Genomic DNA, 14,884 nt, shown 5'->3' on the forward strand with positions numbered 1-14,884 from the left:
TTCTGTTGTGTTGTAGCTTTTCTGTTGTGTTGTGAATTTTCTGTTGTGTTGAAGCTTTTCTGTTGTGTTGTGACTTATTTCTGTTGCATTGTGACTTTTCTGTTGTGTTGTGTTTTTTCTGTTGTGTCTTTTCCACTTTTCTGTTGTGTTGTGGCTTAATGTTGTTTTGTCATGGATTATTTCCATTGTGGCTTATTTCCGTTATATTATGGCTTTGCTGTTGTGTTGTAGCTTTTCTGTTGTGTTGTGGCTTTTCTGTTGTGTTGTAGCTTTTCTGTTGTGTTGTAGCTTTTCTGTTGTGTTGTGACATTTCTGTTGTGTTGTAGCTTTTCTGTTGTGTTGTGACTTATTTCTGTTGCATTGTGACTTTTCTGTTGTGTTGTGGCTTTTCTGTTGTGTTGTAGCTTTTCTGTTGTGTTGTGAATTTTCTGTTGTGTTGTGGCTTTTCTGTTGTGTTGTAGCTTTTCTGTTGTGTTGTGAATTTTCTGTTGTGTTGTGGCTTTTCTGTTGTGTTGTAGCTTTTCTGTTGTGTTGTGAATTTTCTGTTGTGTTGAAGCTTTTCTGTTGTGTTGTGACTTATTTCTGTTGCATTGTGACTTTTCTGTTGTGTTGTAGCTTTTCTGTTGTGTTGTGAATTTTCTGTTGTGTTGAAGCTTTTCTGTTGTGTTGTGACTTATTTCTGTTGCATTGTGACTTTTCTGTTGTGTTGTAGCTTTTCTGTTGTGTTGTGAATTTTCTGTTGTGTTGTAGCTTTTCTGTTGTGTTGTGGCTTATTTCTGTTGTGTTGTGAATTTTCTGTTGTGTAGTGTGGCTTTTCTGTTGTGTTGTGAATTTTCTGTTGTGTAGTGTGGCCTTTCTGTTGTGTTGTGAATTTTCTGTTGTGTAGTGTGGCTTTTATGTTGTGTTGTGAATTTTCTGTTGTATAGTGTGGCTTTTCTGTTGTGTTGTGAATTTTCTGTTGTATAGTGTGGCTTTTCTGTTGTGTTGTAGCTTTTCTGTTGTGTTTTTGCTTTTCTGTTGTGTTGTGGATTTCCTGTTGCTCATTGGCTTATTTCCCTTGTGTTTATGGCTTATTTCTGTTGTGTTGTAGCTTTTCTGTTGTGTTGTGGATTTCCTGTTGCTCATTGGCTTATTTCCCTTGTGTTTATGGCTTATTTCTGTTGTGTTGTAGCTTTTCTGTTGTGTTGTGGCTTAAGGTTGTTGTGTCATGGCTTATTTCTGTTATATTATGTTTTTTTCTGTTGTGCTGTGGCATAATTCCATCGTGTCGTGGCTTTTCTGTTGTGTTGTGACTTATTTCCATTGTGTTTTTGCTTTTCTGTTGTGTTGTGGATTTCCTGTTGAGTAGTTGCTTATTTCCCTTGTGTCGTGGCTTTTTTCTGTTGTGTAGTGGCTTTTCTATTGTGGATTTTAATTTGTGTTGTGACTTAATGTTGTTGTGTTTTGACTTATTTCTGTTGTGGCTTATTTCATTTATGTTGTGGCCAGGGTTGGGGAGTAAGATAATACATATAACGGGATTATGGATTTAAAATACAAAATATAAGTAACTGTATTCCACTACAGTTACAATTTAAATAATTGGTAATTAGAATACAGTTACATTCAAAAAGCATTTTGATTACTGAAGAGATTACTTTGCATTTTATTGTCATTTGTTTCATTGAATATTTAGTCCTTTCAGATGGAAAACATTTATAAATATAAATGATGCGATCCAAAGTGCATTTGAACAGCGGTGAAACACTTTCTTATTATGAGTAGGCAGAGAAGTAAGTTTGATGTAAGTTTGAAGTAAGTTTGGAGCAGAAGAAATAGAAATAAACCTTGTGTCAATTGTCAGCTTTACACTAAGCTAAAATGCTATTTCTTGCCATTTTACATGCACATGTTACCAGGCATGATCATATTTTTTAATCAATAAAATTTATGTTGGATCATAATTTCTTTTTTTTTTTTCTAATTAGACCTTTTATATTGGGGCAAAAAACATATTTTAGATAATCATTTTTGTATTGTTTTTCTGTAAAAATATAAAAAAATCTTTAAAACAAGAAAAGTTTGATTTATCTTGTTTTAAAACAACACTCCATAAGATATTTAGGTTTTTCAGAGAATGTATTTTGTGTATTTTGTCTTAATGTACTTGCAGAGTTTTCGTGTACCAGTGCTGGTATTTAGAATACGTTACTGACCTTGAGTAATCTAATGGAATACGTTACAAATTACATTTTTCAGCATATATTCTGTAATCTGTAGTGAAATACATTTCAAAAGTAACCCTCACCACCCTGGTTGTGGCTTTTCTGTTGTGTTGTTGCTTATTTCAATCATGTTGTGGCATTGTTGTTGTGTTATAGCTTAATTTCTTTGTGGCTTATTTCCATTATGTTGTGGCTTTTTTGTTGTATTGTGGCTTATTTCCATTATGTTGTGGATTTGTTTTCTTTGTGTTGTGGCTCATTTCCATTGTGGCTTCTCTTCTGGGTTGTGGTTTATTTCCATTGTATGGCTTAATCTCATTGTGCTGTGGTTTATTTTTTTTATAGTGGTTGTGTTTTCAACTTTTGAAAACACAACCTAATTTTGCTAATTTTGTTGAGTTGTGCCTCCCAAGCCCAAAGACTTGGCTAAATACTGTTGTGCAGGTGTTTCGCCTTTCAGTATGTTGGGTTGTGGTTGTATTCCTCAGAGCTGCAGTATGTAATGTTCGTTAACATAAGTTTTCCTCACACCCTTATCCCAGTAGTGGGCCCATCCTAATGGGTTTTTCTCAGGCCAATAAAGTTTTTATCTTGGACCTCACAACAAAAGCAAACATAAGCAGGAAGATAGAAATAAGAGGGAGTTTTTATCTGTGGAAAGTTTTAATTATGTGCAGTGTAAACCCTGGATGTTAGTTTTGGCATGTGAAATGAAGATTAGTGTGTACTAAGGGATGGTCTCTTTGCTCTGAGGCTGGAGTTTACAGGGTGAGATGAAATATATCAATGTCTGACATTTGACATGGTGTTAAACATCTCCAGGTACAGAGACTCTGAAGCATGTAAATGTAAAAGCATATGAACACGCATGTGCTTGGCTTTTTGTGTGACATTTATTAACAATATGTAATACAAAATATAGTATCTGTTCAATTATTTTATATTGTTATAAGTGACATCAGTAACATTAAACTCCTCTGGTTATGAAGCTGATTATTTTCTTTATTTACTGACCTATGGCATTGCATTAATAGACATCAGACTGCACATTGTTTGGAATGCAACCAGCAAGCAGCAGTTCCATGATTTAAAAACATCACCTTCCCTTTTCTCTCTTGCAGAGTTCTAACTTTTGAAAAACTCTGATTTGTAATTCGGCATTGTGTTAGTACTATTATTTTTGGCTCCTTATTTTTGGTATGATAAATTGCTTGTGATTTGGATAAAAGTATCTGCTAAAATAATAAAATCACACAAAATCAGCGCTGTGAGATCATGGCTAATATAATCTATTCTAATATTAACCAATCTAAACATTATCTGTCAGACATGGTGTTATTGTTTTGTAGGAAGTATGGTAGGCCTTCATACTTTACCATTTCTTTCCTTTGTGAAATCCCAAATCTTTCAGAATTTAATTGCTGTGGGGCTGGTTGCACCAGCTATACGTAAGTTACAACAACAGGAGTAACAGATGGAATAAATAAGCAGACTTATTTAATGACATCAATGAGCTCATGTTTTGGTTGACAGACTTCAATCCTTTCGACATATATGATGATGTTGGCATTCACACTTGTTTACATTATGGGAGAAAACATTATGTAAAAACATATTTCTTCAGCATGAAACCTATCTAACTGTGCACTTTCCTGTGTAGCTACGCCGCCCTGTGTCAAGTTTCAACATATACAATATACATAAGATATTAAAATGAATAAATGTTATTTTTCAAGCCTGTTGTATTTGTTATGTATGACCTTGTCTTGTTTTACCGTTGCTCCTTTGTTTTCCATTTTTGTCCCTTTTGTTATTCCATAGTTTTCACTTTTGTCCCTTTTGTAGCTCCACAGTCTTCTTGTTAGCGTTCGTGTTTTCTGTCATTGTTTTCACCTGTCCTCATATGTACATATGTTATGTATGCTTCCGCCTTCCGGCCCACGTCTGCCCCGGTCTTCGAGCCTGTGCCCACGCCTGCCCCGGTCTTCGAGCCTGTGCCCACGCCTGCCCCGGTCTTCGAGCCTGTGCCCAAGCCTTCCACGGTGAGCAAGCCAGCGCCCACGCCTGTCACGGTGAGCGAGCCAGCACCAGCACCTAGCCAGCTCCCAGACCTCCTGAACCGGTCCTTGCCCCATGGCCATCTCCTAGGCCACCAAAACCGGCCTCTGTCCTGTGGCCACGTCCCAGGCCTCCTGACCCGGCCCCTGACCTGTGGCCTCCTCCCGGGCCCCCTGACCCAGTCCCTGTCCTGTGGCCTCCTCCCAGGGCCCCTGACCCTGTTCCTGACCTGTGGCCTCCTCCCAGGCCTCCTGACCCAGCCCCTGTCCTGTGGCCTCCCCCCAGGACTTCCTGCCTGCCCTCTGTGCCCCCTTGGACTTCCTGCCTGCCCTCTGTGCCCCCTTGGACTTCCTGCCTGCCCATTGTGCCCCCTTGGACTTCCTGCCTGCCCTTTGTGCCCCCCCTGGTCTGCCCGTCTGCTCCTGGTGTTTTTTTTTTTTTCTTTGTGTTTCTTTTATTTCGGATCGTCTGGGATCCGATCCTTTGAGGGGGGGCTATGTTATGTATGACCTTGTCTTGTTTTACCGTTGCCCCTTTGTTTTCCATTTTTGTCCCTTTTGTTATTCCATAGTTTTCACTTTTGTCCCTTTTGTAGCTCCACAGTCTTCTTGTTAGTGTTCGTGTTTTCTGTCATTGTTTTCACCTGTCCTCATTAGTTTGCCATTTGCTTCTGTTTGTCATCTCGTTATCTTGTTTTGAGTTCTGTTTGTTCATTGGCCCCTTTGTCCCTTGTTCATGTATTTATACCCCGGTTTTTGGTTCAGTCCTTGTCTATCGTTGAATGTTTGTTAATGTAGTTAGCCTGGTCTGTGTTCCCTGCCCTAGTTCTCTGTTCATGTTTATTTCCCCATTGAGGGTTTTCCTTTGTGTTTTGTTTATATTAAAGAAAGCTGCATTTGGATCCTCAACCTTCGTCTGCCTTCGTTGTCTGCAATTCGTGACAGTATTAGTATTTATTTATCACCCCTTATTTATTTTAGATACAGTTCCTATTTATTGTTATTTACACACGGCAAATATGCTATTTAATAAATGTACTATTATTACGTATCATATTTTAATGGGTATATAATTGATTACTGATGACAGTTACGTGAGCAAACAAGGTTTAAACATCAACTGTAATGAGATAAAACTAAAACACTTCTGTGTACAAATTTGAAGGCTGTTTATTGTATCAATTCAGGTAAACGTCTCCCATTCCCAGATGGAGTGTACGTGACGTTGTGTCAATGAATAGCCCGATTCACCTTCAGATCTTTGAGAAGAAAAGGCCAATGAGAATTGGCGAGTTGAATTTGCATGATACTCCCCCAACATACGGGTATAAAGGGAGGCCAGCAGGCAAGTTCATGCACCCCACCCCCCCAAGTTTATGGGGAAGCACATGGCGTCTTGGCGCATCTAGGGAAGGCTCCATGCAGCCTGAGTGTATCTGTTCCTACGCTCATAGTAGCATGACTACCCCTGCATCGGCAGTTAATGTGACCAGTTCAGTCATTGTGGCGTTTCGTATATGGGACCCCTACGGTCACTTCATCAACACAACGACGAGTGATTGACAGAAGGGGAACGTCTCGGTTACTGTCTCCCTTTTGACCGGGGCATAGAGGGCTCTGCCAAGGGAGACGCGTGTCTAACACAAGGAAGGGGGAGACTGTGCCGTGGAAGATACATCACAGGAGGTTAACAAGGAAACCAAAAACCTGTGGAGCACTTACCCCGGTACAGGGCATGTAGAACAAGTACTGGGTCTGACCACGTATTCCTCCACAGAATTCGTGTGTCAGAGGGCTAGGAGGAAGAACATCCAGGGTTCACCAGTCATGGACACGCATGGGAGAGAAGAACGAGGGGCTTCACCTCCTTGGAGGGGAAAGGCGCTATGCACAAGCGGTACACCAGGCCAGCTGTCCATGTAACGAATCTTACTTACCTGTTTGCACCTGAAAAAACACAAGATGAGACCGGCTCAACCGGAGATTGTAAAACCTCACAAAGGTATTGGGTGTTGCTTATAGCAGCTACATAAACCTTGGTGGAGAGTGGAGGGGGAAAAGCTGCCAATCCAACTTCTATTGCAGGAAGGAAAGCTGACCCGACTGCACAGCTCTGGGGGTCTTCACTATGGGAGTTCACCAGGGAAGAGCTGTCACGAGGAGTGTTAGGTCCGAGAACCAGGTCTGATTGGGCCAGTATGGAGCCATGAGGGTGACCTGCTCCTTGTCCTCCCTGACCTTGTGCAAAACCTGCGAGGGGAGCTCCCGTCAAGGCATATCAGAGCCGGCAGTGGGAGGATTCCTGGGAGGCAAGCAGGTCTACCTGTGCCTTGTCGAATTGACTTCAAATCAGCTGGACCACCAGAGGGTGGAGACTCCACTCCACTCTCCCATGAGTGTTACCTGCTGTGACAGAGCATCTGCTGTGATGTTGAGGTTGCCCGGGATGTGATTGATGCGCAGCGACCTGAGCCACCACTGACTCCAGAGAAGGAGACGACAGGTGAGTTGTGACATGAGACAGGAAAGAAAACCGCCTTGGTAGTTTATGTAGGCCACCGTCGAGGTGTTGTCCATGCGGATCAACACATGCTTGCCCTGAATCAACGGCCATAGCCTCAACAGGGCGAGTTCAGGACTCGCAGGTCCAGGATTGGACGCAACCCACCGCCCTTCTTGGTAGCAATGAAGTAAGGGCTATAAAAGCCACTCTTCATCTCATCTGGAGGGACAGGCTCTATCGCATCCTTCTGTAGAAGGACGATGATCTTTACACACAGGACAGTGGCACTCTCGTTCTTCACCGATGTGAAGAGAACGCCGTGGAACCGGGACAGGCACCTGGTGAATTGAATTGCATAGCCGAGTAGGACGGTTCTGGCCAGCCAGCGCGACGGGTTGGGAAGCGATAACCACGCATCCAAACAACACTCGCGTCAGCCCGTGCAAGCATTGTGGTCAGATCCGTGTCGGCCTCAGACTGGGCTGCCACACCTGAAGGAGGCATCCCGGTCGAGTCCTCGCCGTCTGACATCACCAACGCACTCTCCAATGCAGCGATCGACATTTCATCTGGCTCATGAGCTCCTGAAGAGACATAAGGTGAGGCAAGCCTGTCTCATCCCAGTGCTGGATGGAAGCAAAAGAGCGTACCGGGGAGTGGGCGGTCCGTGGAGAATTCACCTGGTGGAACCGTACCCACTGAAGACCCCGAATCACCTCCAGCATCAACCAGTGCGTTTCGTACCCGTAGGTAAGAGGAGCCGCGAAGTGATTTTCCATTGAAAGAAGCAACATTGGCATGGTTACGCTCTCGCAGTGAGAACATAAACCATCCATGAATGCTTCCACAACACGCTTATAGCCCAGGCACATGAGGGAGTGATTGTGACCATCAGAGGTGGAGAGGTAATGACCGCCTCCAGGAGTGGCACAGAGACGTAAAGGCATCTTTAAAAAGACGTGTCTTTAAAAAGACGTGTCTTCAAAAAGACGTTCAACGTCACTGTGCCTGCTCTAATAGAGGAAACACACACTCTTTTAGAGTAAAAGCTCTTTAAAGCCACTGTCGAAGCGCCCAGGGGTGCAGTCTGCAGCGTAGTACAGAGTGGAGAGTGAACCGCTGGAATGCGCCGTATATCCAATATCAATGCTTCGCAGAGAGGTGAATGGACGGCAGTAGTATTCAGCTTGCTGTTAATACAACTGCTTGCTCCGAAGAAAAAGTCTGAATGAACTTGCTTGATGGCCTCCCTTTATACCCGTATGTCGGGGGGAGTAGTAATTCAACTAGACAATTCTCATTGGCCTTTTCTCAAAGATCTGAAGGTAAATCAGGCACTAAAGAGCGACCCCTAGTGTCACTTCATCGACACAACGTCGAGTGAGTGACAAAAGGGGAATGTCATATTATGCAACTTCACATTACTTTACGGAGAGCTTACGACCTACTTGTTAAGTCTTGCCTTAAGAACAGGTGGTGCAACCAAATTAAGCACTGACTTAGTTACAAACTAACTAGTAGTTACTAAGCCCTTAGTGTGAACTTTACGTCCTAAGTTACGTGAGAACTTAAGCACAGCTGGTGCAACCCTACCCAGATCTTTGTAATAAACTGTTTTGTTCTTACTGTCTCTTAATCTGCGTCATTAACTGAGCAAACCAATCAAGGAGGCAAAACAAGCCTCTGCTAACTAATTTGAATGAAATGTGGAAGCAATTTGTGTCCACAGAACTTCACAAGGCACCCAGACCAAGCCCAGCTGGAATGAGGGGGAGTAGGCAGGGGGGTCACAGAATGACGCTAACTTACACATCTGTGTCTGTGTGTGTTTTTTGGTGTATATGCTCCAGGGGGAATGATACTTACTTTCTCCTCTTGCATCACTAGTAAGCTGTGCCAAGTGCACGCAAGTGGTGGTCATAGCGTACATGAGTCAATGGCAGTGTTGTAGCTCTATGTACGTCAATAGTAAGGGTTGACACTCCTCTGAGCCAATGCTTAGTGGGTGGATTTGTCAGCAGTCTTTACATTTCCCCTTCTCTCTGAAGCACTATTCTCTCTCTAAAGCACCTGGGGTCAGGCCCCATGTATGGCCCAATGTGGTTCATATAAGAAACAATCTGTTTGGATTAAGGTGCTTACTGAACTCAGTACAACAATAAACAATGCGAGACCTATCACAGAAGTCAGTTTCAGTGTAATATTTGAAAGAATAAATTATGTTTTCATACCGATGCCTGTTTGCTTAACAAGCATTTGTATATACAGTAAGTGCATCGTAATAGATGTCTATGTGCGGGCTTTGTCTGAGAAAAGTTGTTTTCTTTGAATGTACATTTGAGTTGGATCGGAGAAGTGCTAATGCGAGTTAATCTTTCCCCACAATTAATTCTGCAAAACAATGGCAACTCAACCCTAACTATAATATCAACAGGAACTGAAAATCCTCCATACACTATATCGCACATTTCTAAAACATGTTGAACATAGCTGTTTTTTAGTAGCTCAACAGTTGATTTGATAATTATTGACTTTAAGATGAAAAACACTCATGTATGTAAAAAGATCTGTGGTTGGTAGTATAACAAAAAATGTAAAACCAAACATACAATACCATCAAACTCTACCAGATTAATTTGGATCCTCCAATCACATTGACATGATTATTTGACTAAATACTGTACAAACTTTAAAATCCCAAAAGATCTAGGGATTAGCACAGAGCACAAATTCAAATTCAATGGCCACTTCTGAACTCTTCAGTAACATCCTTAGGTCTGTCTTTTTACTTCAAAAGTTACTTCAAATTCAAACACAATATATAATAAGTGGATCTAATAAATGGAATATGTAAAAAAAATGTTAGGAAACATCCTGAACAGCAGATTCCCCCATTTCCTCAGCAACAGAAAAGTTCTGAGCAAATGCCAATTGGTCCTTGACAAAAACATCACATACACACTCTAAATACACTGACAAAAGAACAAAAGCAAAGTATTCTAATGTTTCATTGATTTAAAAAAAAAAAAAAAAGCCTCGCACTCAAATTTGCCTTGAATCTTTCAAATTGATTGAGAGTGGTGCAAAAAACATACAGCATCTTCAAATCGATGTACACAAACGACATACTGTATATGCAGTTAAACCAAGTGTGCAGTGAAAAAACACAGATTTTAGCATGAGCCCCACATTCTTCAACAGACCTGATTGGTATAGCCTGAAATATAGAAAAATACTTATTATTATTCAATTTAATAATCAATAACTATTAAAACAAAACAAGAAAAATACTTAAAAACACTGGACATAAATTTCAACCCAGAAAAATTGGAGTGATTTCTCCTTAAAAAGAGAATGCATTGGAGTTATGTGACACTATGTGAGGGTTGATTGCTTAGTGGCAAGCTCCACTTAAACTTTGCTACACACATTTTTTTTTTTTTTTGTTAAACTGTGTTGGGAAGACGGGATGTCTAAAAAATTTTTATTGTCAGCCTGTGGGGACATTAAAAAGCACTTACATTCGTTGTGAAAAATCATGGCAAGATTCTTGCAGTCGGCTGACAGAGACTTTGTTCTACGAGCGGCATAAGGAATAAGGGTGTAAGGGGGTTAAGATGGGCAAGGAGGAGGCGAGAACCGGCTTGACGATGTAAATAATATTTTAATGAGAACTTAAACCAAAAGCACAAACATGAACACACACATGACGGACATGCCCATAATTCTCTCTCTCTCGAACCGTCGTCACCGGCCGCCTTTATCCCTCACGCGCCCCATCAGTCCAATTGGGGACCGGGCGTGTGACATTCTAGCCCAGCCCGGCCCCGCCCCCCTCCGCTCCACACTCCTCCCGGCGTTACCTTAGGCCGGGGTGCCACCATCATGACCTACACCCCCCACTCTTTCCTTGGGGAGGGGCATGCTTTGCGCCCAGTCAGGTCATCCCCTCCTTCCTCGACCTGGGAGGAGACAGGAGGGGAAAACAACAACAAAAAAACACTAAATCGGCGAGGGAAAAGTCCAACACGGTGCGAAAGAGAGAGAGAGAGGAGAGAGAGAGAGAGAGAGAGAAAAAAACTCACTCACCGGTTCTCTGAAGTACCGTCGCATGGTTCTCGAACACTCCTCCACACTCTTCGGCGGACGACAGCCGCTCCTCTCCGGGCGAACCGGAGTCAAACCTCCGACCCCCAGCGGACAGAACACCCCTCCGCTTTTCTGGCGGCACCTGGGGAACATTCCTCCCCGCATCAGCACTGCTGTGGTGCCATAGGTAATCACAGCAGTGCTGATTTAGGGCCATATATTACAATTGTGAGTGTGACATTGCTTATATACAACAGTTCAATGAACAAGTGCATTTAAAAATGGGGCTACTTTTTTATGTGATGGATCAGAATCTGCTGTTGCTGGTTCAAACCAAATGATACGTCCAAGCCTCTCAAAAACATCACTTCAGAACTACTAGTATCACAGCTCGGGCTGTTTCTAACATGTTATTGGAGAAACAAAGATGTGTGTGTGTGTGTGTGTGTGTGTGTGTGTGTGTGTGTGTGTGTGTGTGTGTGTGTGTGTGTGTGTGTGTGTGTGTGTGTGAGTGAAAGAGATAGAGAGAGATGGATCATGTGCGATCACCTGTTGATGATACTGTAGTCTATTAGATATCTTTCTGAATATAATGTAATTTTGGTGAAATGCATCCTATTTTCTCAGTGGAAAAATAGCCGTCCAAGCGGGGGTATTCCTCCCTATTTCACGGTAGCCGGCGCGCAAGAGTCTTTCACTATTGAAACCACAATGTCCTCTGTCCATTGTGGAAAGTCCGGTAAGAGGTAATCGCTTTGAATTTGTGTAATTAATCAGTCTGTTGTGTCTCTCAGCTGTGATGAACCTTAATGCTGAGGTTATTTGTTTAAAGCCGTTTAAAGCTATTTCCTTGTTTAGTAGTAATATGAAGTGTTTTTCAAGGAGTGCTGTTGAATATAAACACTGCATGTCGCTGACTCACTTCATTTCACCAACTGGCTCATATTACACGCAAAAGTGGTCTTTTGCCTCCACCTGCTAGCTAAAATATATAATGTCACAAAATTAAATGTAAAGAGACAGATAGCTGCAATTCTGCCCTGCTCTTACACTTCAGTTTAGAATGGCATGAACACAAGCGGAGTGATACACACAGTGAAGCGTCCGAGTGCTGATGGTGTCAGACCATCAGTACTCGTGGAATGTCTCTCTTCCAATCAGATTCAAGGACCAGAACTAACTGTTGTATATACATATACTGTATATATATTTTTATTGAGCAATCTGGTAGCAACAGTGTGCATGTGTGGAAAATCTCATGAGTGTGCATGGACCATCGGATTTCTGAGCGATGGAGAACAGTTTGGAATGTTATGTGCGAAGTTGAAGCACGTTTATTTTGTTCTGTGGGTTGTTGGGGAATTTATGGTTGTATCAATGTTAGATAGTGGTCTATATAATTTATCCTTTGGTATACTATTTTTCTTTGCATGTAAATATGTCACACTTTCATATAGGTAAAATGTTTCTCTCCATGTGGAATGTTAATGGGATGGGGCACCCTATATAAAGAAGGAAGGTGGTATCTTTCCTTAAGAGTAAAAATTTGATATAGAGTTCCTTCAAGAAACACATTTTCTCCACAGGAAGCTGAGAAACTTGGCAGGACATGGGGTGGGCATGTGTTTTGTAGTGCTGGTATGAGTAAGAGCAGGGGAGTCTTCACATTGATAAGTATTTACAATTTAAATGTCTCAAACAGATCAAAGATCATTTAAAAAGAGTGATTATTTTTTTGCCTGAAATACAGGGGCAAAATCTTATTTTGGCTAATATTTATGCACCCACCACTGATGATCAGAAAATGTTTATAGATCTTGAGAAAGTTACAAGCAGCTGGGATCCTTCATGATATGATTTTGGAGACTTCAATCTTTTAATGGATCCAGTCCTCGATCATAGCGATGCAAAGGTATGTAGAACGTTTAGAGCATTGCTGACACTACTGAGGATGTGTAAAAATATTGGTCTTACAGACATTTAGAGACTCCTGAATCCATCTGGGAGAGACTACAACTTTTTTTCATACGTTTTTTTCTCCATTAGATTTACTCTAGAATAGATGTTTATTTAAATATCAAAGTCATTATTCCATCTACCACTGACTGCTCAATTGGAATATTTTTGTTTCAGCTCATGTTTTGGTGTGTTTAGAGATGTTGCCGCATATAGAGAAAAGAAAATCATAGAGATGGTGTTTTAATACATCCCTTCTACAGAACACAGCATTTTAACAAATGTTAAAGACAGAAGTGTTTATGTAGAAACCAATTGGTCCTCAGCATCCTGTGTGGGCGTGGGCTGGATCATACAATATGACTCATTAAAAAAGATCAAAGCACAAAGATCAAAGAATTGGAAAAGAGTCTTAAAAGTGCTGAAACAGAGCTGAAGCAAATGTCATCCAATAGTCTTAGAGAGTTGACTCAGCTTAAGTATAGGTACAATAATATTTTGTCACAGAATGTAGAGTTTTGGTTATTCAGGGCAAGACACACATACTTTCAGTCATGGGACAAAGCAGGGAATCTTCTTGCCAGATACATAAAATATAGAGAGTAAGAAGTCTTCTGGAGGCAATATATTTACTTCTGCACAGATATTAATAAAGCCTTAAAAGAATTCTATTTCAATCTTTATAGCTCCGTGTCTTTGTAGAGCCATAAGAGCTCCCTAAATTGATAAGTGATCAAAAAGACTTTCCTCAGATATTACTTTGGATGAGCTTGTTGAGTTAATTAAAGCCTTCCCAACAGGTAAGGCACTGGGGCTGGATGGTTCTGCCGCAGACTTTTTTAGATCCTATGTCATAGAACATTTTGTGGGTAGTACACAACACCCTAAAGCTGTAGACACCCTCTATATGGTGCTCACAGCCTTTGTAAAGGGGCATGAAACATCAGTGTATTATTCCTCGTTGATTCAGTGTCTTGGTGACGGGGCCTTAACAGCCCTTAAGAGGTTATGGGAAAGAGATTTGAACTTGTATTGGAGGATGGGGAGTGGGAAAGAATTTAATAAATATATTAAAACTATGTCTAGAGATGCAAGGATATGCTTTATTCATTTAAAGATTTTGCATTGTTTCTACTAGACTCCCTCTAAATTGTTTAGGCTTGGTTTAAAAGACACACCTAGTTGCTGGCGATGTTGGAGGATTGAGACATAGCCCATGCTCAGTGGTTTTGCGCTAAAATTCAAGAATTCTGGGTAAGAGTCTAGAATTTTATTTGTGAGGTTTTAGATACTCAAATTTTATTCTGCCCCAGATTATGTATATTGGGTGATGGGGCAGTTATTAAAGTAGGTGTCCAAATTAGTGTAATGATTGGCAGACAGATAATGCTTACAGAATGGAAGTCAATTGGGGCTCCCTAATTTCAAGAATGGTTCACTGAATTGGGCAGGGTGGTGGCGTTTAAAAAGAAGTCAAATAAACAGCTTGGCAGATAGTACGCATATTGTAAAAGGCTCTCAGTGAGGACCATGTGGAGAGAGACAATATTTTGGTTGTAATTGTGGATTCTGTTCTTTGTGGATGTAATGTAATTTAGGCTTTGACCTCAGGGATGTTTGTTGAGGGACAGGATGGGGTTGGGTTAGGGAAATAATGGGGGTTAAAGTTGATTCTGTATATATATATATATTGTTTATTCTGGGGTTTTTTTTCATACAAGAGTCAATAAAAATGGTTGAACGTGTAAAACATGTAAATACATTACAAACATAACCTTGTCATATAGACACATACAGATGAAAATGAAAGGCGGTGCTCTTGCGGCACACAAAATTAAGCAGAACTTATTACAATTTCCCATACCTGCTGGATGAAACCCTGGATGAAGAGAGAAAGCAAGCGAACGAGAAAGAGCAAGAGAAAGTGATAAGAGTGTGAGGGAAAGGAGAATTTCAAGTATCCTGACAGAGAGAGGATATATTAGCAACATTGGTATATATATTAGATCAGCCCACCCTATCTGTAATGTCTGTCCATTTGTATGAATCCACCACCCCTTTCAAGGAAATGAGCA

This window comes from Xyrauchen texanus, chromosome 8, assembly GCF_025860055.1.
Source record: "Xyrauchen texanus isolate HMW12.3.18 chromosome 8, RBS_HiC_50CHRs, whole genome shotgun sequence".
In the NCBI taxonomy this organism is placed as follows: Eukaryota; Metazoa; Chordata; class Actinopteri; order Cypriniformes; family Catostomidae; genus Xyrauchen; species Xyrauchen texanus.